The sequence below is a fragment of the Panthera leo genome, chromosome D3 (genome assembly GCF_018350215.1).
Source record: "Panthera leo isolate Ple1 chromosome D3, P.leo_Ple1_pat1.1, whole genome shotgun sequence".
Taxonomy (NCBI): Eukaryota; Metazoa; Chordata; class Mammalia; order Carnivora; family Felidae; genus Panthera; species Panthera leo.
In genome coordinates this window covers 25,154,144-25,177,847 of record NC_056690.1, presented here as the reverse complement: position 1 = coordinate 25,177,847, position 23,704 = coordinate 25,154,144, and the positions used below count along the sequence as shown (strand labels likewise).

Genomic DNA, 23,704 nt, shown 5'->3' with positions numbered 1-23,704 from the left:
ATGTGTTTGAGGGACAGGAAAGTGGTGTTTGTCCTGGTGGGGAAGGACGAGAAGGTTCTTCCCCAGCTGGCGGCCTCCCCCCACCTCTAACTCCTAGGCTGGATCAGGTTCCCTGTGTTCCCTCAGCACCCCAGGCAAGCCCGGCCCAACCCAAAGCCCAGTGGCGTATCATTGCCTGTGTCTATACCTGGAACGGGGAGGAGGCTGGATTCTGGACAGTGAGTGGCTTGAACCCCTCGTCGAGTCATCCCCTTGGCCTCAACTTACGGGCCATCTCCATGGGGGGACCCCTGCCCACAGTTTCCTCGTTCCAGCCCCCCACCCTAGACCCGGGGTCCACAACGGAGTATCAGTACCTTTCGAGTCGAGGAATCAGCCTTCAGAGCATCCTCTCAGCCTCCAACGCCGGATTTCTCATCTCCACGTGTTTGTGTCTTGCTTGGGCCTGTTTTTCAAATTCTCTTTTCACGCGAAGACGATTCCGCCCACAAACAGAGTCTTTACCAAAGTGGTGGTGTCCATGGCTAACAAACATACGGGAAGGGCTCAGCCTCATTGGGAATCGGAGAGAAAAGAAATGAAAGCAATTAACATTTTCACCTAATTTTTAAAAACAGAACAATTTCTGGTGGGGGGGGGGTGGTAAGGGGACTTGTTCATGGAGAGCAAGATGTGGGGAGAGGGGCCCCTCCTGCGTTCCTGACGGGAACGGAGGACGAGGACGGGGCATCGTGGAAGCAGCGTGGGGCCGCGTCCTGACGGCACGTCTGAGAAACCGAAAAGAACCAGGCTCCCTCTAGCATATTCTATACGAGCCTCCCCGCCCCCCCCCCAGGTGGGCAGTGACCTAAGCCTCTACCGGAGGGGAAATGAAAAATGAATTATGACTTCTCTACAGGCAAGAATATTACGCAGCCATTGAAATGTTTCCAAAAATGAGTAACAACATGGAGACATAATTGTAACATAATCGTTATTGGAAGGAGACACAAAATTACACAGCAAATATGATGTAAAAAATTTTTTAAAGGCACCAAGCAAGGACTCCAAATAAACAATACAACAATGAAACAAACAAACAAGCAAACAAACCCTGGTTACATGGATGGAGACGTAAATTAATTTAGGCATTTCATCTGTTTTGTTTTACAGGGAGTGGATTTCTACATGGTCTAGTCTTCTGTCTAAGAGTTAGGATTTTTTTATTTTTTGCCCTCCCCCATTTAACCCCTTTCCGTATAGAGGTGAAGAGGTCAGCCCAGAATATGGCAGGCTGGGCTGAATTCCTGCCTCTCCATTCACCAGCCCTACGACTTTGGGTAAATCTCCTCTGAGTCTCTATTTCCCCCTCTGTAAAATGGGTCCAATCACGCCTTGTGGGGCTGTCGTGGGGAAATTAGAACAAAGCCAAGGTGTAAGGTCCTCAGTGCCAGCCTCAGTATAGAGGTCAGCACATAACAAATGGCCAGCAAAGTCATGGTCACTTGCGCTGAAATTAGACTTTTTTTTAAAGATCAAAGGCCTTTTGGTTCTGGATGTAAAAAACAATTACGAATTGAGAATTAAATGTCTATCGTGACCTCTGAATCTGGGCACAGACTAATCCAAGAAGCCATACTTGAACCCAAGGGTCTCCTTCCCACATTTTTCAGGTCTTTCCCACGTGCTCTGGGAGGTTCCTTCCTGTCCTACAGACCTTGGCCACCAACATGATGTGCCCCTTTTGAATGCGGGAGTCTGGGACAGAGAGGCAGGGAGGGTATGGAGGGCAGGCAGGGAACTCTCAGGAAGTCAGAGAGCTGTGTCAAGACTCAGAGGCCAAGATCCTCAGTTTCTTGACCTGTGAAATGGGTGGCTGGGTCTGGACCGCCTCGCCCCAGTAAGCATTCCCTGGGTGCGAGTGTGAAACGCCCCTGCCTGATACAACACCTTTCTGAAAGAAGTCGGTTTGATACTGAGTGCACTTGACCACATTCACCAACCTGCAGGCACCACTTAGGGGACGCTCGCATCGAGTAAAGACGATGTCTCCGGGGTACTGGGTGTGCAGCAGGCAGTGTTATGGGTGCTGAGGACACAGCAGGGAACCAGACAGATAAAGCTCCCCGCTTTGGAGGAGCTGGGCAAAATGATCGTAAATAGGTAAAGTACAGCGTGTGAGAAAAGGTGAGAAACGCTACAGGAAAAGAAAAGCAGGACATAGTAGGGAAGATGCAGGGGGAAGGGGTTATGACCTTCACTAGGTTGGTCCGGGGGTGTCTCGTTGAGAATGTGACAGAGGAACAGCGAGAAGGAGGAAGGGAGGTTTACGGGCAGACGCGGAGAGGAAGAGGGTCTCAGGCAGGGGCAGGAGTCAGTGCAAAGGCCCTGGGGCAGGAGTAAGTCTGGTTGGTAAAGGGTGAGGTGCCAGAGTAGAGTAAGGACAGAGGGGTATCTGGACCACCATGCGGACTTCGGCCGGCAGTCTAGACATCTTAAACTCACGGACTGCAGGAGGGCTCCCGTCCGTCTCTCTGTGACCCCACGCGTACCCTGAAAACAACAGCATGCCCAAGCTGAGGCGGGCAGAGAAGCTTCCCTCTCCTCTCCACCCTTGCCCACAGCCCCACGCACGGGCCCCGGGGGGAGGGCGCAGACTCCGTTCTAAACGGCTCCATTGCAAGGCCAGCCCCCCAGAGAGACAGAGGCTCCCTGGTGGGCGAGAAGCCATATAAGCCTCTCCTCTCCCGTCCCCTCCGTTTCCCAGGGACACTCAAAGGTATTTTAGGAAAACTTAAAGTGCTGTAGTGCTTTCCCCAGTGGGAAGTCAGCATATGAGACTCATTATCCCAAGAGGTGGCACAGGCTGGAAATAGACGTCGGTTCACCGAGGGTTCGGGTTAAAAGCAGGGACGGTGGTTTCCGAGAGCGCTGTGAAGGAGGGCTGGGTGCGGAGAGAGTCCCGGAAGGAGGTGGGGTCAAGAGGGCAGGGGTCTGAGAACATTCGGGAGGCGGCCTGGAGAAGGGGCTTCTGGGAGCGTGGAGCCACGCAAGCCACGCCCACACACCCTGGGCGAGGCTTCCCACCTCTCTGACCGCAGACTCCTCTTCTGTGAGGGGGGTGGGGCGCGCAGAAACCCTCGCCTCGTGGAATCGGTGTGATGGGCACGTGAGACAACGCACACGACGAACCAGCAGAGCGTGGCTTCAGCAGCACGGGTGTCTACAGCATCTGCACAGACACGCTATCTGTGCAATAGCCGTCTGCCCGCAGACACTGGGGACGCCAGAGCCCCTGCCTTCCCGGGGTGCCGGGCGCAGCTCTCGGCACACGACAGACTCCCAGAGCATATTTGTTGACCTAGCCGTCGTCAGCTTCTTGCCTGGCCGAGGGGATCCGTCTGGGCGCTACACCAGCCCCCTCGGCTTCCCCAGGGTACTACCACAGTCCTAGCAAAGACGAACCAGCCTGCGCGGCCGAGAGGCAAGGCTCTCTCTCTACTGGGGCTTTTATCCAACCACCTCTTTGAGGGTGAGCCGCCAACCGACAGAGGCACAGGCTTCAGGCCTCAAAGTCTAAAAATGACTCCCCATCCAGACACACATCACCCTCCGCGGCCTGGTTCCCCACGGAGTAGCAATATGGGCGGGGGGCCTTGAAACTGCCACTCCCTGCCTCAGCTTTCCTTGAGCCTTCTCTTCTAGGAATGGCGGAATTGCGTGGCATGGGACGTTTCCTCCTTCCTACAGCAAGAGGAAGGTCAAGTCAAGAGGTTAAAAGCAACCACACACAAGGTGGCTTCCTACCTCAGTGCCATGAGGCCAGTGGAATATTCCTTTGGTGACAGGGACAGTCCTTGAGTCCTAGAGCGGCCCGGTCCGAGAGGAAGATCATGCAAGCCACATACGTCATTTAAAATTGTCTAGAAGCCATATCTTCGAAAGCAAAAAGAGGGACGCCTGGGTGGCTCAGTCGGTTGGGCATCTGACTATGGCTCAGGTCATGATCTCACAGTTCATGGGTTCGAACCCCACGTCAGGCTCTGTGCTGACAGCTCAGAGCCTGGAGCCTGCTTCGGATTCTATGTCTCCCTCTCTCTCTGCCCCTCCCTTGATCATGCTCTGTTTCTCCCTCTCTCTCTCAAAAAATAAAATAAAAAATAAACATTAAAAAAAAAACACATATAAAAGCAACAAGAAACTGAGAAGTTAATTTCGACAATACCTTTTCTTTACCGCAACATATCAAAAACATTACCATTCCAACCTGCAACTGTTAAATATTTGCAGTCAGGTAGTTTAGGCTGTCTTTGGCATTCCGTGTGTCTCTTACATCAGTACATCCTGGTTCGTTTGAAAACGTGGATTCGTGTGGCCAAGTTCTTCCACACACACACACACTTGAACATTTTCTGATAAGTGGACAGAGTATCAATTTTTCAATTTAAATCATTAAAATGAAATTAACTTTAAAACTCAGTTCTGGTCCCATTCACAACATGCTGAACAACCGCACAGGGCAAGTGATGGCTCCCGAGAGTTCTCAGGCACAGTGGGGGTCCCAGCCCCTCCTCCGCCCCGAATCCTGTTTTCCTTGTTCCCTAGTCTCCTGTGGCAGCTCGCCCAAAGGCCACAGTCCCGGATCTCCAAGTCCGTGAGTTCGAGCCCCTCGTCGGGCTCTGTGCTGACAGCTCAGAGCCTGGAGCCTGTTTCAGATGCTGTGTCTCCCTCTCTGTGCCCCTCCCCTGCTTGTGCTCTCTTTCTCTCTCTCTCAAAAATAAATAAAAACATTTTTTAAAAATGCTCAGGATATAGGGTGACCAACCGTCCTGGTTTCCCTGGGACCCAAAGGGCACATGAGATGCGGGAGTTTGGGTGCTACTGTGGGGTAAGTTTGGGGTCAGCTCGCCAAGAGCCACAGACACCAAGAGGTAGAGCCTGAGAGAGGCAGAGGGGTGGTGGGCAGAGGGAAGGAGATGGTGGTGGGTTGGCGGTCATCGCTGGGCAGCCCCCGGGGGCTGCGTTGGGGACACAGGACCCCAATCCCTCTGGCCTCATTGAAACTCAAAGAATCCTCCCCTAAATGCTCAGGTACTCGACATTCCTCTCTGTGGACAGAGGCAGGAGGGGGTACCTGCTGCTGTGGATAGAATGTTTGGGTCCCTGCCCAATTCAAATTCGTGTGTTGGGGACCCTATGGCTCCCATATGGAATTGGGATTAAGAGGTGGACCTTCAGGGAGTAATTAGGATTCGGCCTCGTGACTGAGACTAGTGTCCTTTGGGAAGCAGGAGAGGGCTTGCTCCCTCTCGGCGCCATTGAGGACAAGCAGTCAGCGGTCTGCAAACCAAGGAGAGGACACTCAGCACAGCTCTGCCAGGTGGGCGCCTTGAGCTTGGGCTTTCAGCCTCCAGAACCGGGAGAAATGAACGTCTGTGGTTTAGAAGCCACCCCAGCCTGCCTGTGGCATAGTTGTTGTAGTAGCTGGAACTAAGAGACTGATGTCCCTCCCTGATGCCACCTGCACCTGCCCAGGCACTTCTAACCGAGGAGCGAGGAGCGCACAGACAGTTCCCCCTCGCGCTCCAGTGAGCAAGGGGACCTAGCCAGCCGCCCCTGCCCTCCCCCATCTGGGGCTCTCTCTCTCACACACCTTCCCAGGCAGGCTCGAAGCTTCCCAGACTGAGCTGGCAGCACAGCAGCCCCCAGGCAGCATCAGAGAGTGTTGTAGAACCCTGGGTGACCCTGGGCGGGAGACCTGACCTCTCTGAGCTTTCGTTCGGTCTCCCATCACACTGGGGGGGGGGGGGGGGAGAGGGGGGAGGAGCTCCTTTGATCGCACACAGGCCGTCCTTTTAGTGAGCCCTGACAGCAACCCCACTATCATCCACCTTGTGTAGATGAGGAAACTGAGGCACCGAGAGGCTAGGTGGTGCGCCCGAGTCGCACAGCTCAGAGTTGGCAGAGGCGGGATTCCCACACAGGTCTCCCTGGGTCTCAGGCTGGAGCTTTGGCTCCTGATTCCACAGCGATCTCTTCCTCCCCCAGAGGGCTCCTCTGGGGACGATGGCCTTTCTAACTTCCATTAAATCTCAACTCCCGGACAGGTCTGGACCCAAGGCTCCGACAACAGGACTGTGGCCTCCGAGCCACCTATTCCAAAACTGAGTCGCCACGGAGTCACTCGCTGGGCGCCCCCCCCCCCCACCGCTCCCCCCTCTTCCGCTGGCTGAGCTGTCATGAAATCCACCAGCCTGAAATATCCCCGCGCCTAGGTGCCTGGCGATTTCCGCCTCCCCCCCTTTTCCCTCTGCTTTAAAATGTTAACCGTGAATGGATTTATTTCAAACCAAATCACCTTTCCCCGTTTTCCGGGGGGGAAAGTGTGACAGTCCACAAGGCCTGTAATTCTTTTCTCCGGAGTTAAGATTTGCTGGAGAGAAATGGATTTCCCCACATCGCACAAAGAATTCAGAGAAGAGGTATTAAAAAAAGAGAGAGAGAGACAGAGAGACAGAGAGAGACAAAATCATTTGTCCGCTTTGGAGCGAGCGTGCGCGTGTGGGCGCTTCCTGCGGCCCGTCGAGATTTCACAGAACTTTGTTTTCACTAGTTAGTACAATTAAAATCACGAGGAGAAGTCAGGTATAAATCAAAGTTCCTTTAAACTTCACCAGAAAGATGTACATATGACTGCCTTTACTCAGCAATAAAAGATATGTGGTCGCCTTTGGCGGGAGAGGCAGAAATAAGCAATTTGGAATCTTAAAAGATAAAAGATAATAAAAGTAATTAAGATAATTAACCACCCTGAAGAGAGAAGAATTTACTGCTGTAAATTTTGTATTTTGTTTCATTTCGCAATATCACAGATGCCACTCTGCTTAATATACAGCCCATCAAGGATCTGAGAGGCTTGCGCTGCTGAAAAAAAACCATATATAATAAAAATTTTTAAGAGAAAAGGAAGGAGGGGGAAGGAGGGGGTTGCTGCAGTTACAATTTTTAAAAATCTGGTTAATTGACTTCGGAGCCAGGTGCTTGGGCTCTCTTTGCAGCTCGCGGGTTTGGGGTTGATGGAATCTTCGTCTCTCCAAGCACAACCTCTGCAGCCGTGTAGGAATCCCAACTGCAGCCCTCGCCCCGGGCGGGTCTCCAAAGTCCCCAGCTCGGACCAGCCCTTATTCTCTCCTTTCTGCGCTGTCTGGCTCCCTCCGCACTGTCTCCGAAGAGATTGTTCTGAAATCCCCATAGACTGTGCCCCTGTCCTGCCGTATCCAGCTGGGGTCTCTCCCCAAGGCCTTAGGGATTAAACCCTAATTCCCAGGCTGACGTTGGAAGTTCTCCAAGATGAGACCCCTGTCTCAGTCCCGGGGGCCCCGACCCTTCTTGCAATATTGACACGGATCACAGTCAGGTCTTCCTAAGCGATGTGATGTTCCTCTCCCCGGGACCCTTTCCCCCACGAGCCATCTCCTGAACCTCTCTGTTCATCCTTCACTGGTCAGCTCGAGGGTCGTTAGTTCTCGGGAACTGCGCGTGGAGGGGAGAAGGGGAGACACCGGGGAGGGGGCCGTCCCAGCCTTCCGGGCCAGGGTGGCAGGAAACTGCGTGGGACACAGAACACCCTGAGTATCTAGCACCCACCCGGAGCATGGGAGCCTTGCGGTTTGGGTGTGTGCCTGAGTGTGCATGCACACATACACACACACACACACACACACACACACACACATGCTCTGTACCTGTACAGCCTGGCACTTAAGTGGTGAGCCGGCCAAGGCCATTGAGACAGCACCCTTGCGTTCCCACAACAAATCTGTATTTTGCATCAAAGATTTGCCAAGAGCACCAAAACTTTGTATCATACCCTGGTGTAATGGGTGCCCCGATCTCTTTGTTAATTGAATGAATGAATGAATGAATGAATGAGTGAATGAATGAGACCAGTCGGGAGGACAGACTTGTGAACAAATAGGTATGACAGAGTAGCCTGAAACCAGAGGCACAAAGTGGAAGCATGGCCTGGAACAAGGGCTGCAGGAACCTCCTGGAACAATGGAGATGGCTCTCCCAGCAGGCACGGCTGCCGCGGCTCAGCACACCCCCTTCTAGGTGTCCCTCTACACACGCCCTCCTTAAGACCCACTTTTGTGTCTGCACCTCCGAGGGGACGCCTATACCCACGGAGCCTGCTGGGTGTCATGTAAATATGGACCCCAATGAGGCGCGCACCCAGACCTCTCAGTAATTAAGTGGCCCCCATAACTCAGTAGCTAATTGCCTCCCCGGCTCCATCGGCTTGGCCCTCTGAGGCAACCAGCCCATTTCACCCAGCAGACTAGCCCATAAAAATCCCTGAAAGCACATGGATTTACTGTATTTATTTATTGGGATTTGGAGAAATATGCCTGGTACCCAGGGCCTTGGGAGGGTGGGACATAATTTTGAAATGCAGATCGTTATAATAAGGAAGAATTAGAAGAAAGAGTTAGCAGGCTGCCTGCCTGTCTCCCAGGTAGCAGAAAAGATGCCACTGGTAAGTAGTTACCGGACCAAATATGATGGAAGCCACCCAAGGAGGCCCTGAATGGGAGCTTGGCCAAGTCTTTGATACCCAGTTCCGGTTCCCCAGCAGGCTAATCCCACCACAGGGCCTTTGCACTCGCTGTTCTTTCTTCCTGAAAGAACACACACACCCGCCTTGACAGGGTGGATCTCCTTACTGCTTAGTTAGTTCTCCGCTCACATGACACCTCCTCATGGAGGTCTTCCCTGATCCTCATTCTAACGCTGCCCGCGCCCAAGATGTCCATTAATCCGCTCTATGTTCTTCCCCAAGTTTATCTCCTGCTGCAAGTAATGTGTTCATCTACTTACAGACTTGGCTGTTTTGTTTCCTCCCAGCAGAAACCAAGCTCCTTATTCATCTCAGCCACTTCTGCATCCCTAGCGCTGAGCCCAGAGCCAAGCATACAGTGGTGTATATATATGTTGAGGGAATTAATGATTCGACCTTGCACATGGGAGATGGTGACCCCCGGCTCTTGCTTAGTCCCCTCCTTCTGCCTCCAACACCCTTTCCAAACAGTTTTCAAGCATCGTCTGGGCAGCCTGATAAGGTGAGAGCCCTCCTTATCCCCATGTTATAGGTTAGGAAACTGGGTTCCATGAGGTTAAGCAGTTTCCCTGTGGTTGTCCGAGTAGGGAGGGACAATGATGGTAATGAACTGTCTCTATAACCTCTCCTGTCAGCCATTGTTCTGGGTGGGGGGCATGTGGGGAGAGTCCAGAGCTGAGCCTCAGAAGGCACCGTCCTCCTTGCTGTGGGGTCAGAGCCACATGAGGTGCCACAGACTCGTGCTGAATGGAAATCGCCCTCACTCTAAGCAGAGCGAGGCCCTGGAAATCATTTAGTCTACCTCTTCATGGTACATATGGGGAAACTGAGATTTAGGGACCCGTCTGAGACCACACCACATGCTTGTCACAGAGGAGGGACCAGCATCCAAGTGGAGTGGAGTACAAGAAAAGTGGAATTTGGAGACTCATGACCCTGGTTTGGGGTCCTGGGCTCTGCTCCTCCCCTTAATCTCTCAGAGACTCGGTCTCCTCATCTGTAGAGTGGGGAGACTTATATCAGCCCTAAGGTAACAAAGATGAGAGAATACATGAAAAGCGTCCCTTGGGACACAGTGAGTGCTCAACAGATAATAAGAGAAGGTACAGACTGAGCACATTCCCCACGCTGGACCTCAGGCATGGCACTTTACAGGTGACACCACATGTCTTCCTTACACCAAGTATGAGATGGGTAGGCACTGTTACTAGCCCATATTAACAGAGCAAAGCAAGCTCAGAGGCATTAGCCACTTCCCTGAGCCAATGGCAATGGCAGCCAATGGCAGAGCCAGAATGTGAACCCAACTCCATCTGGACTCAGACTCTGAGTTCTCTGTCAGTCCACTTGGAGGGTGGTTTCCTCATTTATAAAATGGGAAAAGCCATGCCAGTGGTCATCTTGCAAACCACTGGTGCGTCCTAAGCAAATTTGGGTTGGGGTCTCGATGAATGAAGAAAAGGGTAGATAGAGAAGAGCATGAGTGGATGGGCAGATGAGTGGGTGAATAGAATGAAGGAAAGGTAGATGGATGAAGATGGTCGGTGGGTGGGTGGATGGAGGGATGGATGGATTGATAGGTGGATGGTGGTTGGATGGATAGGTATATAGATAGACAGATAAATAGGTGATGAATGGATGGGTGATGGACGGGTGGTGGATGGGTGAGTGGGAGATCGATGGTGGATGGATGGATGGATGGATGGATGGTTGGGTGTGGATGAGTGGATGGATGGGTGGTTGGGAGGGTAGGTGCTTAGCTGAGTAGGTAGATGTATAGATAGGCAACCACATCGGTTGAGGGGTGTGTGGATGGACAGGTGAGTGAGCAGGAGGGCGGGTAGCCAGGTGAGCAGGTGGAAAGAAGGCTAGATAGAAAGTGAAATAGTCCCGGTATGCCACAAGAAAATTTTTCCCACTGAAAGGACGTGCCTGTCTCTGAAAGACAACTGTTTCTCTCCCATCCCTTGATCCCCTACAGGCATATCACCTACAGCCAGGTTCTCAGGACTCCTGCAGAGAGCGGGTGATGCCTGTACATGCTCTAGGCTAGCGCGCTCTGTCTCTCTCTGTCACACACACGCAGAGCACACACAGAGGAGCACAAAGGCGCCTCCACAAATGCTCCAGGAGCAAAGAGACCCAGGAGGTGGTCCCTTGGGCTTCTCATATTAGCATATCAATGCAGGCCCCAGAACAGAGGGACTTGGAGGCTTGGGTTTTGCAAAGCAAACTATTCATTCGGTAGTGGGACCTCCCCAAAACCAACCTGGTGAGGGGGAAATGGCGTCGTCATTTTTTGTGCGCTTTGTGTGAAAAACAGGGTCCGCCTTGACCTCCTCTTGCTTCTTGAGTTCTTCCATTTGGAAGAGCGCTCCTCAGAGGCCACCCCTCACCTCCACAGATCCCCGGGGGGCTGGACGTCCCCAACCTGAGAGACCTCACTGGAATTTTCTCTGGAGTCAGACACACGTGAAACTAGCTGTGAGTTTGACCTCCCTGCACCCTGACCTCGGGCCCGCGCCCTGGGGCTGAGGAGGTCTTCATAGTGGGGGCTGTTCTGGAAGGCATTCGCTGAGCACCTACGGTGTGCCGAGCTTAGGGGTCCAGCAGAGGCCGCTATGGGAGGAAATGAGGTGATGTGAGCAAAGCACTCCACGCAGGGCCTGATGTGTGAGCGCTCAACGAGTTCGCCTCTACAGTCGCAGCGTATCCAGAGGTAACGAGATGACGTGTCTATAACAGCATTTCTGCCTGAACCACGTCGCGGCCTGACACGCTGGCTTCCTGGGGGTGTTTCTTCCCGAAACCTCTTTGGCGGTTAGGGCAAAAATGAGGTCAGGTAGAAAGGGCTCCGGGGCTGCCCTGGGTCTCAGTTCCCACCTGCCCCTTCCCTTGCTGTGTGACCTCGGGCGAGTCACTTGCCCTCTCTGGGCCACACATACCAGGCCCATAAGTGCCTTGGCTGGCTTAGGTGGGTAGTTCTCCCTCCTTTACAAACAGACTCCATTCTTTCTTGTTTTTTTTTCTCTTAAAAAAAAGTGAACTTGGGGCGCCTGGGGGGCTCAGTCGGTTAAGGGTCCGACTGTGGCTCAGGTCACGATCTCACAGTCCGTGGGTTCGAGCCCTGCGTCGGGCTCTGTGCTGACAGCTCGGAGCCTGGAGCCTGCTTCGGATTCCGCGTCTCTCTCTCTCTCTGCCCCTCCCCTGCGCATGCTCTGTCTCTCTCTATAAATAAAAACTTCAAAAAGCAATAAGAAAAGAAAAGAAAAGAAAAACAGAACAAAAAAAGAAAAATGGCCCGAGCCCTAAGAGCGGGATTCTAGTTCCCACACTGGCGTTATTTCACTCCTTGGATGACCTTGAGCAAAACACTTTATCCCCTGCAGGCCTCGGTCTCTCCCCATTTATAAAATGGGGGTAACGCTCCTGTCACTCAATAGCCACTGCCCTGTAGTCCTGGGGCCACATAAGGTAGCTTCTCAAGGCCTCACTTTATTCACCTCTAAAATGGGTTATTAATGCTAACAAACCTCAGAGAGTTACTCTGAGCCTTCGGGGCAGTGGGAGGTCAGCAAACTGTTTCAGCAAAGGGCCAGATAATAAGTGTTTTCGGTTCTGCAGGCCAGATGGTCCCTGTCACCAGGACGCAGCGCGGCGGCTGGAGCTCCCAGGCAGCCATAGAAAAACATGTAAATGAATGGGCGTGGCTGTATTCCAATAAAACTTTATATACGGACACTGAAATTTGAATTTCATATAATTTTCATGTGTCGCAGAAGAGCATTCTTCTTCTGATTTTTTTTTCAATGATTTAGAAATGTAAAACTTATTTTTAGCTCACAGACCCTACCAAAGCAGGCGGTGGGGGAGGGGGGGGGTCGCAGCCTCTGATAAACACACAAGTCGCTCTGTATCTGGCACATAGGCCCCACAGTAAATGTTCATTTTTCTCTGTTTCCACTTAAATTTAAGCTCTAGGAAGAACTTTTGAGTTCCAATATTATTTCCACTTCCAGAAGCTCATCCATCAGACCCACGAGAGCTGGCTGTTGGCTTTCTGAATATAAATCTTCCAAGATGGGGTATTTGCTTTCAACCCTGAGGCCGGTCTCGCATCTGTGGCCGGTCCCTCCGAACGTGCCTTTGCAATTAAATAGAAATACTCACAGGGAACACACTTCCACCCTTATTTTACGATCTCTGGTCTCCGCAAGCGCTCATGACATCCTGGGAGGTAGTCGGGGTTTGTCCTCTCCCATTTTTCGGATGGGAACGGTGAGGTCAGCTCGAGTGGTGGAGTCTGGGGGCCAAGGCAGGGTCAGGATCTGAACCCAGGTTGTCTGGGCCCAACCATAGGACTCCGCGGTAGGCGGCAAGGTCTTCCTGCCTTTGCCAGGGCGCAGGCGCGATGGGCCAGGGCGATGGTGCCCTTGGCCCACAGATCCCCACCTCACTGCCCCCACCATTACACCTGCTGGTATGATTCAGCGAAGCTGAGTTTCTCCCCCTGCCCCCACCCGAGGACATTATTCTCACAGGGAAGCAAGGCTCTGACGTTGGGCTGTGAATGGTGCAGGTGGCAAGAAATCAGCGCACCAGCAATGAAAATAAGATGGGACGAAAAAAGTGCGTATATGGTGCGCACGAGCTGCAGACTGACGCGGGTCGCACAGACAGCGGGTGCTGTTCCGTCCCGGGGACGCAGGGACAGATTCCGCTAATGGCGCCCCAGTGCAGTGCGGGGTGCCGGGGGGGCCTCAGGGGTGATTCATCTCCCATGGCAGGCTCGTTCCGGGAGGCGAGCGAGGGGGGCCTTGTCGAGCTCCTCGCAAGACTGATATCCCCGCGGCCCCGGGAACGGCTAGCCCAACACCCTCGTTTGTTTTTCAGGATTTTTTTTTTTTTTTATGGGACTGACGTGGCAGTTTTCCTCCCGATGTTTCAGAGCTGTCCTTATTTACTGCTCTTTGTGTGTCTTCAGAGAAATGCGACCCCAAATATCTTCTGCGCAGAGCCGATGCGCCAGGAAGATCAGAAAATTATCCCGTCTTTAAAAAGTAGATCTTATGGGTTTTATTCACACGGGATTGAGACACATGTACCCGCGCGGACGGGCATCCAATTAAAGAGTCAACTCCCTCTCCGTAGAAACGCTCTTGGGACGCCTGGGTGGCCCAGCGGGTTAGGCGCTGACTTCAGCTCGGGTCACGATCTCGCGGTTGGGGGGTTTGAGCCCCGCGTCCGGCCCTTGGCTGTCAGCACGGAGCCTGCTTCAGATCCTCTGTCCCCGTCTCTCTCTCTCTCTCTCTCTGCTCCTCCCTGGCTCACACACTCCCTCTCTAAAAAATAAACATTTAAAAAAAAAGGAAATGTTTATTTGTCCATCTGGCAAATCTTTTTGAGACCTACTATGTGCAGAGCTCTGGAGGTATCGGATAGAACAGAACAGCAAAGTCCATGCTTGCCTCTTTATCTTTCCGGAATTTGTGCTATATATATATATATATATATATATATATATATATATGTGTGTGTATATGTATATATATATTATACACACACACAGAGAGATGCTTATTGAACACACTATATATATATGTATATTATAAATATATATATTTTTAATGTTTTATTTATTTTTGAGAGAGAGAGCAGGGAAGGGGCAGAGAGAGAGAGGGGACAGAGGATCTGAAGTGGGGCTTGAACTCATGAACTGCGAGATCATAACCTGATCCCAAGTCGATCACTCGACCAGCTGAGCCACCCAGAAGCCCCTATCTTTTTTATTTAGTGTTTATTTATTTTTGAGAGAGACAGAGACAGAATGCAAGTGGGTTAGGGGCAGAGAGAGAGGGAGACACAGAATCCAAAGCAGGCTGCAGGCTCTGGGCTGTCAGCACAGAGCCCGATGCGGGGCTTGAACTCACAAGCCGTGAGATCATGACCTGAGCCGAAGTCTGACACTCAGCCGACTGAGCCACCCAGGCGCCCCTCACTTTTTTTCTCAATAGCTGTGTGACATGTCAAAGTGTACCTATAGCAACATTAATTAACCCCCCATTGATGGATACATAGGTTGCTTACAGCTTTTAGGCTATTGTAACCAATGATACAGTGAATAACCCAGAGCAAAATATTCTGTGTCCATAAGTGTGGAAGGAGCTCAGAGAGGACCTATGTGGTGGTCTCTCACGTTACCCACCTCGAATGTCTTGTTGTCCCCCAGGCAGGACTCGTGGTAGAACTGTACTTTCTTACCCAACTGGAGACAGGCATGGCCAGAGGGCTGGCCCCCGTGTTATATGGCATGTCCTTAATGGATGGAAGCTTTAGGACTGTGATACTCTACTCTTTTTTCCTTCTGCATTGGTGACCAGCCATGCTCCGGAAAGGGACTCCTCCACCCACCAGATAGAAATCTGTAGCAGATCCCCTCAGTCACCTTGCAATGAACATGCAGTGCGAGTCAGAAACAAAACACGCTGTTTCATACCACTGAGATTTGGGGGCTATTTGTTACTGCAGAATAACCTTGTGTATACTGACCAATACAAACTACTCCAGGTCTCCCATTTTATAGACGGGGAAATGAAGCCTTCATTTATCCCCTCTAATCACTCAGATTTAGATCTTTTCGTGGCTCCCCACCACCCACAGGTAAGAACTCTGGTTCCTTAGTGTATTATTAATAGGCTTTGATTATTGTATAGCAACATACCAACCATTTAAGATTTACCTTGTGCTCCAGCCACACAGAAGACTCACCATAGCTGCAGATCCCCCAACCTGGTTCATGCTGTGTCCTGGATCCTCGAGTATTCTTCCCTGCCTTTGCTTCATGAAGAACTCCTACTCATCCTTCAAAACCCAGCTCAAAGAGGTGCCCATCTGTCAAGGCTTGCCTTGCCTTTTCAGGTAGCCTCTTCCTACCCAGTACTTCCCCAACCCCTTAAACAGACCCTGTGTGGGACTGTATCACACTCTTTCCTGATTGCTTATTTACGTGACTCTGTCCCCCATCCCCAAACTGTGAGCCCCTTGAGAGTATGGACTCTATCTTATTCGTCTCTCTGCAATGCCCAGTACAGGGCCTGGATTAGTCAGTAGATGGATGGACCGATGGATGGATGGATGGATGGATGGATGGATGGATGGATAGTTAGATGGATAAATGGATGGATGGATGGATGGATGGTTGGATGGTTGGATGGATGGATTGTTGGATGGATGGATGGATGGTTGGATGGATGGATGGATGGATGGATTGTTGGATGGATGGATGGTTGGATGGATGGAGGGACGGACAGATGGACGGACGGATGGACGGATGGATGGATGGATGGTTGGATCGATGGATCAATGAATGGATGAACCCTGACCTTCCAGACCTCTCCACTGCTACAGACATACCCTCAGAATAAATGTGCAGGCCACTGATGGCAGACAGAAGGTTTTAGGACACGAACGTGATTCCTTGGAAGACATCATTAAGGTCTGCACAGTAAAACAGTAAGGAGGTGTGGCAACTCCTCAAAAAGTTAAACATGGAATTAACACATATCCCCACGATGGTTCCCCTCAATACAAAACCCAAAGAACTGAAGACAGGGGTTCACACAAATCCTTGTCCACATATGTTCACGGCAGCTTTCCTCACAAAAGCCAAAAGGTGGAAACACCTCAAATGTCCATCAGTGGATGAATGGATAAGCAAATAGCAGTCTAGTCCTATGACGGGATATTATGAAACCATAAAAAAGACTAAAGTACACACACACGCTACAAGATGTCCGACTCTCTGCAAACACGATGCCAAGTGAGAGAAGCCAGATGCAAAAGGTCACATACAGATTCCATTTACATGAAATGTGCTCCATAGGGAAATCCAAAGAAACGGCACGTAGGTTCGTGGAGGCCGGGGGTGGAAAGTGACGGGGAATATTCTGGAAGGAGGTAAAGGTGCTGGTTTCACGACACCGTGGATGCCCTAAAAGCCACTGGAGTGTTCACTTTAAAAAATAGTACATTCACTATCATGTGAATCTCACCTCCATTTAAAAAAAGAAATCTTGGGGCGCCTGGGTGGCTCAGTCGGTTGAGCGGCCGACTTGGGCTCAGGTCATGATCTCGCGGTTCGTGAGTTCAAGCCCCGCGTCGGGCTCTGTGCTGACAGCTCAGAGCCTGGAGCCTGTTTCAGATTCTGTGTCTCCCTCTCTCTCTCTGACCCTCCCCCGTTCATGCTCTGCCTCTCTCTGTCTCAAAAATAAATAAACGTAAAAAAAAAAAAAAGAAATCTTTTTTAAAATAGAAGAAGCTGGGAAGGTAGCTGGCACATTCCTTCCCGGCTTCTTTCCTGGATGCCGCAGGTTGAAAGTTGGGGCAGGTCAGGCATCCTGAGCAAACGTCCCCAGACACTAAGCCGCCCATTTCCCCTGAGGGAGATGCTTTTGAGGGGGCAGAAATGCAATGCAGGGTGTCGGCGACTGGGCGGAGGGGTCGGGCAGGGGTGCAAACACTAGACACAGGCAGAGGAGCGAGAGAGAGGGGCGCAGGGTCAGGGAAAGGCAGGGAGAAACAAAGAGAAACTCGGGGGAGGGGGAAGAGGTAGAGAAGAGGAGGGAGGGTCTTGGATGAGTTAACAAGCCAGGAGGGCCCCCGGGCGGGGCGTGATCACTCCCCGCAGGGCGGGGAATAAGGATGTGAATTAGGAGCTGAGAAAAAATGAGCAGAAAATCTGTTACTTTCCTCCCAGTGACAAATCCATCCCAAGAACCAGATGGGGGCTCAGCCACAGGGCTCTGTGTGGGGCCCGGGGTAGGAAGGCCACCTTGCTGGCACGCCTCCCTACCCCATCTGGGGAGTGGGCACATCCCAAGGGGCTCTCCCGGGGATGATGAGGGCCAGGCATCCTGTGCAGCGTGGCCTGGGCACAGGAAGCCTTTCTTCCTCTGAGCCTCGCCTCCCTCGGCTGCAACTGGAGCAAACTCTCTTTTCCAGAAATGATGGCAGCAACATTCTCAGAGGCTTCGGCCGAATGAGGGGTGCAGACTCATTCCCCTCCCTTTGCACCTGCAGGGACTTGACTGAGAGTAGCGGATGCCCCGTGACTTCCAAAGTGAGCTCACGAAAGGTAACGTGGCTTCCTCCTGGCGCCCCTTTCTGGACACTTGCCTGGGAACCCGGCCGCCATGTTGTGAGCCCAGATCGCCCCGAGAGGCTGTGTGTGTGTGTGTGTGTGTGTGTGTGTGTGCATGCTCACATGTGTTTTCCCCAGCTCACACATCCATGGACAAAATTAGCATCATTGTTTTAAGCCACTAAGTGCTGGGAGGGTCTGTTCCGTAGCAACAGACAACGGCAAGACCGGCAGGGTGCCTGCGTGCTGCCTTCACCTTCAAGGTGTTTGACCAACGGGCAGTTCTGGCTGGGCGTCCACCTCCCCTACCAGGCGAGTGCTCCACGGTTGGGGTGGTCTGAACTGAGTCCCCACAGCCATCACCACGACCGCCAGATTCACACTGTGCCCTCCCCAAAGTCACTTACACCTTAAGCCCCAGGACCTCAGAACGTGGCTGTATTTGGAGACAGGGGTTTTAAAGAGGTAATTAAGATCAAATGAGGTCATTAGGGTCACCCTAATCCACGATGCTCCTGTCCTTATCACCCTCTTGAACCGTGAGAAAATACATTCCTGTGGTTTAAGCCCCCCAGGCTGCGGTGCTTGGTTACGGCAGCCCTGGCGGACTAAGGTAATCGTTGAACCCACTTTACAGATGGGAACACAAAGTGCTAAGAATTAGCACCTCACCAGGCTGCCCAGCTAGCAAGGGATGGCCCGGGCTTGCCCGAGGCCTGAATGTAGCCCGAGGAAAAGAGCAGTCACCTCAGAGGCCCAGGCTGCATCCAGGGCAGACATTACCAATCCATCCCAGCACTCTCTCCCCCCTCCGCAATGTGATCTGAGTCTCTTCTCTAGCCCTGGGGGCCAGCAATGGCCAGAGGAAAATATTTTGGGCACAGCTTTCCTGCCCAAGGCTGCCTTAATCGGGGAGCCCTTTGGGGCAGTTTCTCGGGTTCTGTGGGGGTTGTTAGGGTGTAATAATCCCCAAGGAGGCCCTAGGATTAACCCATTGTCCCCTGGGCTCTGTGAGATAAGCCAGGACTCCCCACGCAGATTTGTCCAGGGGGCAGAGCTGAGCCCACAAAGGGGAAAATTATTGATAAATGTTACCATCAAACGGAACCCTCTTCTCCTGCACAGTCCCCAGCCTTTGGGTCAGGAAAGTTTAGCAAAACCCTTGCCTTGGAGTCCAAGGGACCCCACCCAGTCTACCCACGGGAATCATCCAAGACATTGAAATAATTATCTGAGCTGTCCCCATCTCAAAAAGGCTTGATGGGATTGCCCAGGGACAGGCCCAAGCATAGGTTTTTATTCAGAGTTCCCTGGAGATCTTCTCAGACTCTGAGAATCCCTGATGTAAACTTCAGTGCCCAATGGAAACTGGACATAGGAAGGGGGTCCTGGGTTTGAGGATCGTCATAGGTATCCTACAGGTTTCTCAATGGGGCAAGCTTGTTGCTGCCACAGGACCTTTGCACAGACTGTTCCCTCAGCCTCCATGCTTTGCAGGTTCCTAATCCTCCCTCAGGCCTCAGCTTAAACATCACCTTCTCCAGGCTGCCTTCCTTGATTACCCTGCCTTTTCCCCTCTTCCCTCTCGTTTCTCCCTGTTATTTTCCTTTATGTCTTTTATAATGTTTCCCAATTTTGTATTCACTGCTGTCTTCTCACTTACTATATGTTTCCCCCACTAAACTGTGAACCCAAGTTGCGACTGTATTTCTGATGTTCACTCCTGGGCCCCAGTACTGAACAGAATGCCTAGCACAGAGTAGGTGCTCAGCAAAGACTTAGTGAGTGAATTTAACGACAAAAAAAAAAAAAAATCAATTCTCCTCCCTGAGCCTCACTTTGCCGTGAGGATTACGTGCGTTAATTTCTGTAAAGTGCTTAGAAAGTTCTGCCCCGTGTTCATTAACTATGCTGGTGCAGATCAAATGCTGAGCACGAGGCCTGATCTAGAATAAACTCTCATCACCGATGATCAGTTACTATTATCACTGTCACCGTTGTTGTTGTTGTTTACCCTGATAACACAGAGAAGGCGCCTAATAAAATTGTGAACTAGGAAGGGTGGGAGACATGGCTGGTGGGGGAGGCCTCCGTGCTGGTCCCATGTAGGGAGGAAAGCATGGCTCAGAGAGGGGAACGCACTGACCCAAGGTCACCCAGCAAGCGTGAGGCAGGACCACAGCCCCGAACTCTGGGCTTTCCCTTTTCACTCCTGGCCCGGTGCCCTTAGGCAGTTCTCTCCCCCTGCATGTACTGGGCCTGGGAGCTCTGGCAAGGTCACAGAGGTCAGGCCCACCTCGGCCCCCAGCCCCAAATGCCAAGCCTCCCCCAGGGCGGACCAGTGGCCACTTGGTGGCACTGTGGAGTCACCACCAACAAGCAGCCACCAGGGAACCCCATTCTAGTCCAGTGTGGCCAAGAGACCTCCGAAGAGACAAGAAAGGATGTCTGTACTGATCTCACCCCAGATGAGGAAACTGAGGCCCGGAGAGGGGCCAGCACGCCTTGCCGAAGTCATGCAGCTAATCTGAGCAGGCAGGCAAACACAGGGCTCTTACGGAGCCCCTACTATGTGCTAAGCCTGCAACCGTCTCATCGGGTTGTTTTGACAATGCGGGAAATATTCTCCCCATTTTCCAGATGAGGACACTGAGGCACGGAGAGCTGAGGTGGAAATACAGGAGCGATGGTGATAATAACAATAGTAAATATTATTTACAGAGTGCAACACGCACACACGATGCCAATGCATCAGGCCAGGGCACCAAGTCCAAGGCGTGGACGCCAGGATCAACCCATTTTGAAGAGACAGAAACTGAGACTAGGAGAGAGGAAGTCATCAGCAGAGGTCATGCGGCCACGGAATGTCTGCTGTCGGGACATAGTCCTGCCCAGAGAGGGCGTGGCTGATTGTGCCGTGTCTCCCGATACCCCAGACGACTCCAGGCCAGCACGATCAGACCGAGGCCAGAGTCAGCCTTCCAGAGATGTGGGAAGACCCAGGCCCTTCTCCAAACCCACAGCCGGCTGGACTGGGCTTCTGTCGGGCACCTGAATGCCTGCTGGAATTTGGGGGTGCGGAGGGCTTCCAGAAACCTCTCCACATGGTCCGGTAGCCCCTGGTCCAGACAAGAGCAAGGGGATGCTGCTTCACGTCCCAGGATGGTCTCCAGGACCCCTTAGAGGAAGAAGACTCAGGGGAGGCCTGTAAGGAACAGGGTAAGGGACAACAGAGAAAAAGCAACCAAAAGATAATGAGGTAGAGAGACCAGAGGCTGTGCAGAAGTGGGGACAGAAAAAGGACAAGAGACAGAGAGGGACAAATTCAAACAAAAGCAACCGAAACAGAGAGGAACCCAGAGTCAAGGGAGGAAAGATGCATATCCAGAGACAGAGGGGAGAGAGACAGAGAGACAGAGATTAGGAGACACCGGAGGTCTCAGGGACAGACGGGGACAAAGGGACGTGGAGCCACAGGGACAGAGAGAGATGTGTTGGCGACGGGAACACGGAGTCAGACAGGCGTCAAGAGAAGGAAGCCGGGGCCAACTCTCAGGGGAGAAGGACCAGGAGGTCCAGCAGACAGAAGCCACGGAGAAGAGGGGGGAAAGAAAAAGGACCAGAAAGATCAGAGAGAAGCAAAGAGGAGGGTGGGATTGTAGAGAGAGCGGAGGAGGAGGAAGAAGCGGGCAGGAGGAAGACACGGTCAGAGGGTAGCGGCCATGGGGTTAGGGGACCTCCCACCTGGAGACCCTCCCTGGGCCCTGGGCCCTGGACGGCCAGGTCCCACCTGCCCCACCCCCGGGGGCCCTCGTCCCGCAGCAGGGGCCTGGCCGGGGCCCAGGAGGGCAAAGACCAGGGTGGGTGGACTCCCGGGACCTCTGAGCCCAGCACCCTCCATTTCCGCCCACTCAGCAGGCCCCCGGAGCACGTCGTTTGCATAAAACAATATTCCTGTGGGGGATGCTAATGCGCCCTGCTATTTCTGCCTCTCCTGGATTGTGGTTTGCATACATTTGCATACCCTGGGAGAATTAAGCTGGGATCATGTAAATGAGCCCACCAGCTTGAGGGTGAGGGGGCCTCCCAGCTCCCTGCCTCTCAACAGGCCATGCAGGCCCTGGCCTTCCCTTGGGAAGTGCCCCGAGCAGGACCCCTTGACACAGAAGGATGAGCTATGTGAATCCCTGGCCTGAAGCCGCTGTCCAGCCAGGTTTTCGGGGAGCCACAGGGAGCTTTCAAAAACCCAGCTCTGAGCGTCACAGCCTTCTTTAAACCTTTCATGGCTGCCGAGGTCTTAGAATAAAAGGCCAAAAGCCCACGGGGCCTCAAGGGCTTGTCCCTGCCAGCCCCCCCTAACCCAGTCTGCCCCTACCTCCAGACGCATGGACTCCCTCCTCTCAGGAGTTGCCCTGACCGGGCTTCTGCCCACCACAGGGCCTTTGCACCTGCTCTCCCCGCTGGCTGCAATGTCTTTCCCCTCCCCCTCCCCACTTAGTGACATCTCCTTCATCCTTCAGACTCAGGTGGAACACAGACGTCCTCGGGGAAGACCTGTTGTCATCGCCAGTCTCGTCCCCCTCCCCACCAGACATTCTCACCCCCCACAGACCAACCCCTGGGTGGCTGGGATTATTATTGATGCAGTACCTTAGCTCAGGCCTGTCTCCTCCGTGAGACCGTAAGAGCCACGAGTGCAGGGACCCTGTCTTCTTTAATCACAGCCCCAACACCTGACGGTGCCAGTTACATAGAAGTTCCCAATTAATATCTGTTGAATGAACGAATGGGGCAGACCTGCAAATTCGTTTCCCATCCTGGAGTCTTCAGCGGCCCAGCCACCGACGACGTGCCAGGCACCGGGTGAAATATTCTATGTGTATTATCTCCGTGCCTCCCCAGCATCCGTACATGGGAGGCATGGAGATTAAACCGCTGTTGCAGATGAGGAAGCACAGACTCAGAGGGGGAAAGCCAGGGGTTGAGGTCACACAGCAAGCGCGTGGCCGAGCTGGGAGTCTAACTCGGGTCCGTATGACCCCGGAGCCCCCAGCCCCGCTCCTGCACATTTTCTACTGACCCCTCTGGGCGCTTCCCTTGGCCTCGTGGGGGGCGGGGGTTGCACGGAGATGCAGAAGCAGGTGCAAATCCGTGCAAGGATGAGCTCGCAGGTGTGTGCGTGCCTGCGTGGCCCGGCCACTCGCACCTCAAACCCCGCGAGTGTGTCTGTGCATGCGTGTGCGGGAGACACGCCCCGGCCTGTGCAGACGATCACTCAGTCATTCAACAAACGCTTCGTGCGGACCCCCGTGTGGCAGGCACTGTGCCGGGAGCCGGCGTGTGCTGAGGACAGACTGGGCCTTGCCAGGCTTCTCGGGCCTTCTGACCGAGTGACTGGGTGACAGTCCCACACACATCTGGGTATTCAGTCACACGTGCACCTGCTCCGCCACAGCACGAGAGTGGCAAGCCCACGGGGCGTGAATGCGTGGCGGGAAACTGAGGCACGCATAAAGCACGCGGACCCCTTCCACACAGGGGGCCGCCGCGGGGTGTGGGTCGCTCTAGCACCCTGAGTGTTCACGGAGGAAACGGAGAGGCGAGTGACTTGCCCAAGGTCACTCAGCCGTTGCCAAAGCCTGAGATGGACCAAGGAAGGGCGGCCAATGGCTGACAAACAGGGACTTGACCCAGACAGACACCTGGGCTCTGACGGCCGCTGCACCTACATGGGGCTGGGGGACCAGTCACTCTTGCCCTAAAATCCTAAGCAAGCCTCACTGCCCCTTATGCAAAATGGGGACGGCAGAGAATTTCTTCTTCAAAGGCTTAGGTGGACTAGATGCTTCCATGGTGCTGACCCACAGTGAGCACTTGATCACAGACAGGCAATCCATTAATATATTACACTTTCTTATTCAGCTCTCAGGACTCCCCGTCCAGTGCTCTTTGGGCAGTCCCACAGC

The 23,704-nt window shown here is 52.9% G+C and overlaps 1 long non-coding RNA gene across 2 annotated transcripts; it reads right to left on the bottom strand.

The window, feature by feature from the left end:
* Nucleotides 1–362: 362 nt before the first annotated feature.
* On the bottom strand, nt 363–2,945 carry LOC122203640. Of its 2 annotated transcripts, XR_006195277.1 has the most exons (4): nt 2,868–2,945; nt 2,485–2,532; nt 1,983–2,068; nt 363–524 (listed from the first exon to the last, which is right to left on the bottom strand). It is a non-coding gene; the product is annotated as an uncharacterized LOC122203640 (long non-coding RNA). The 2 variants fall into 2 exon arrangements; XR_006195276.1 differs by having other exon boundaries at nt 1,983–2,532.
* Between the last annotated feature and the right edge of the window lie 20,759 nt (nt 2,946–23,704).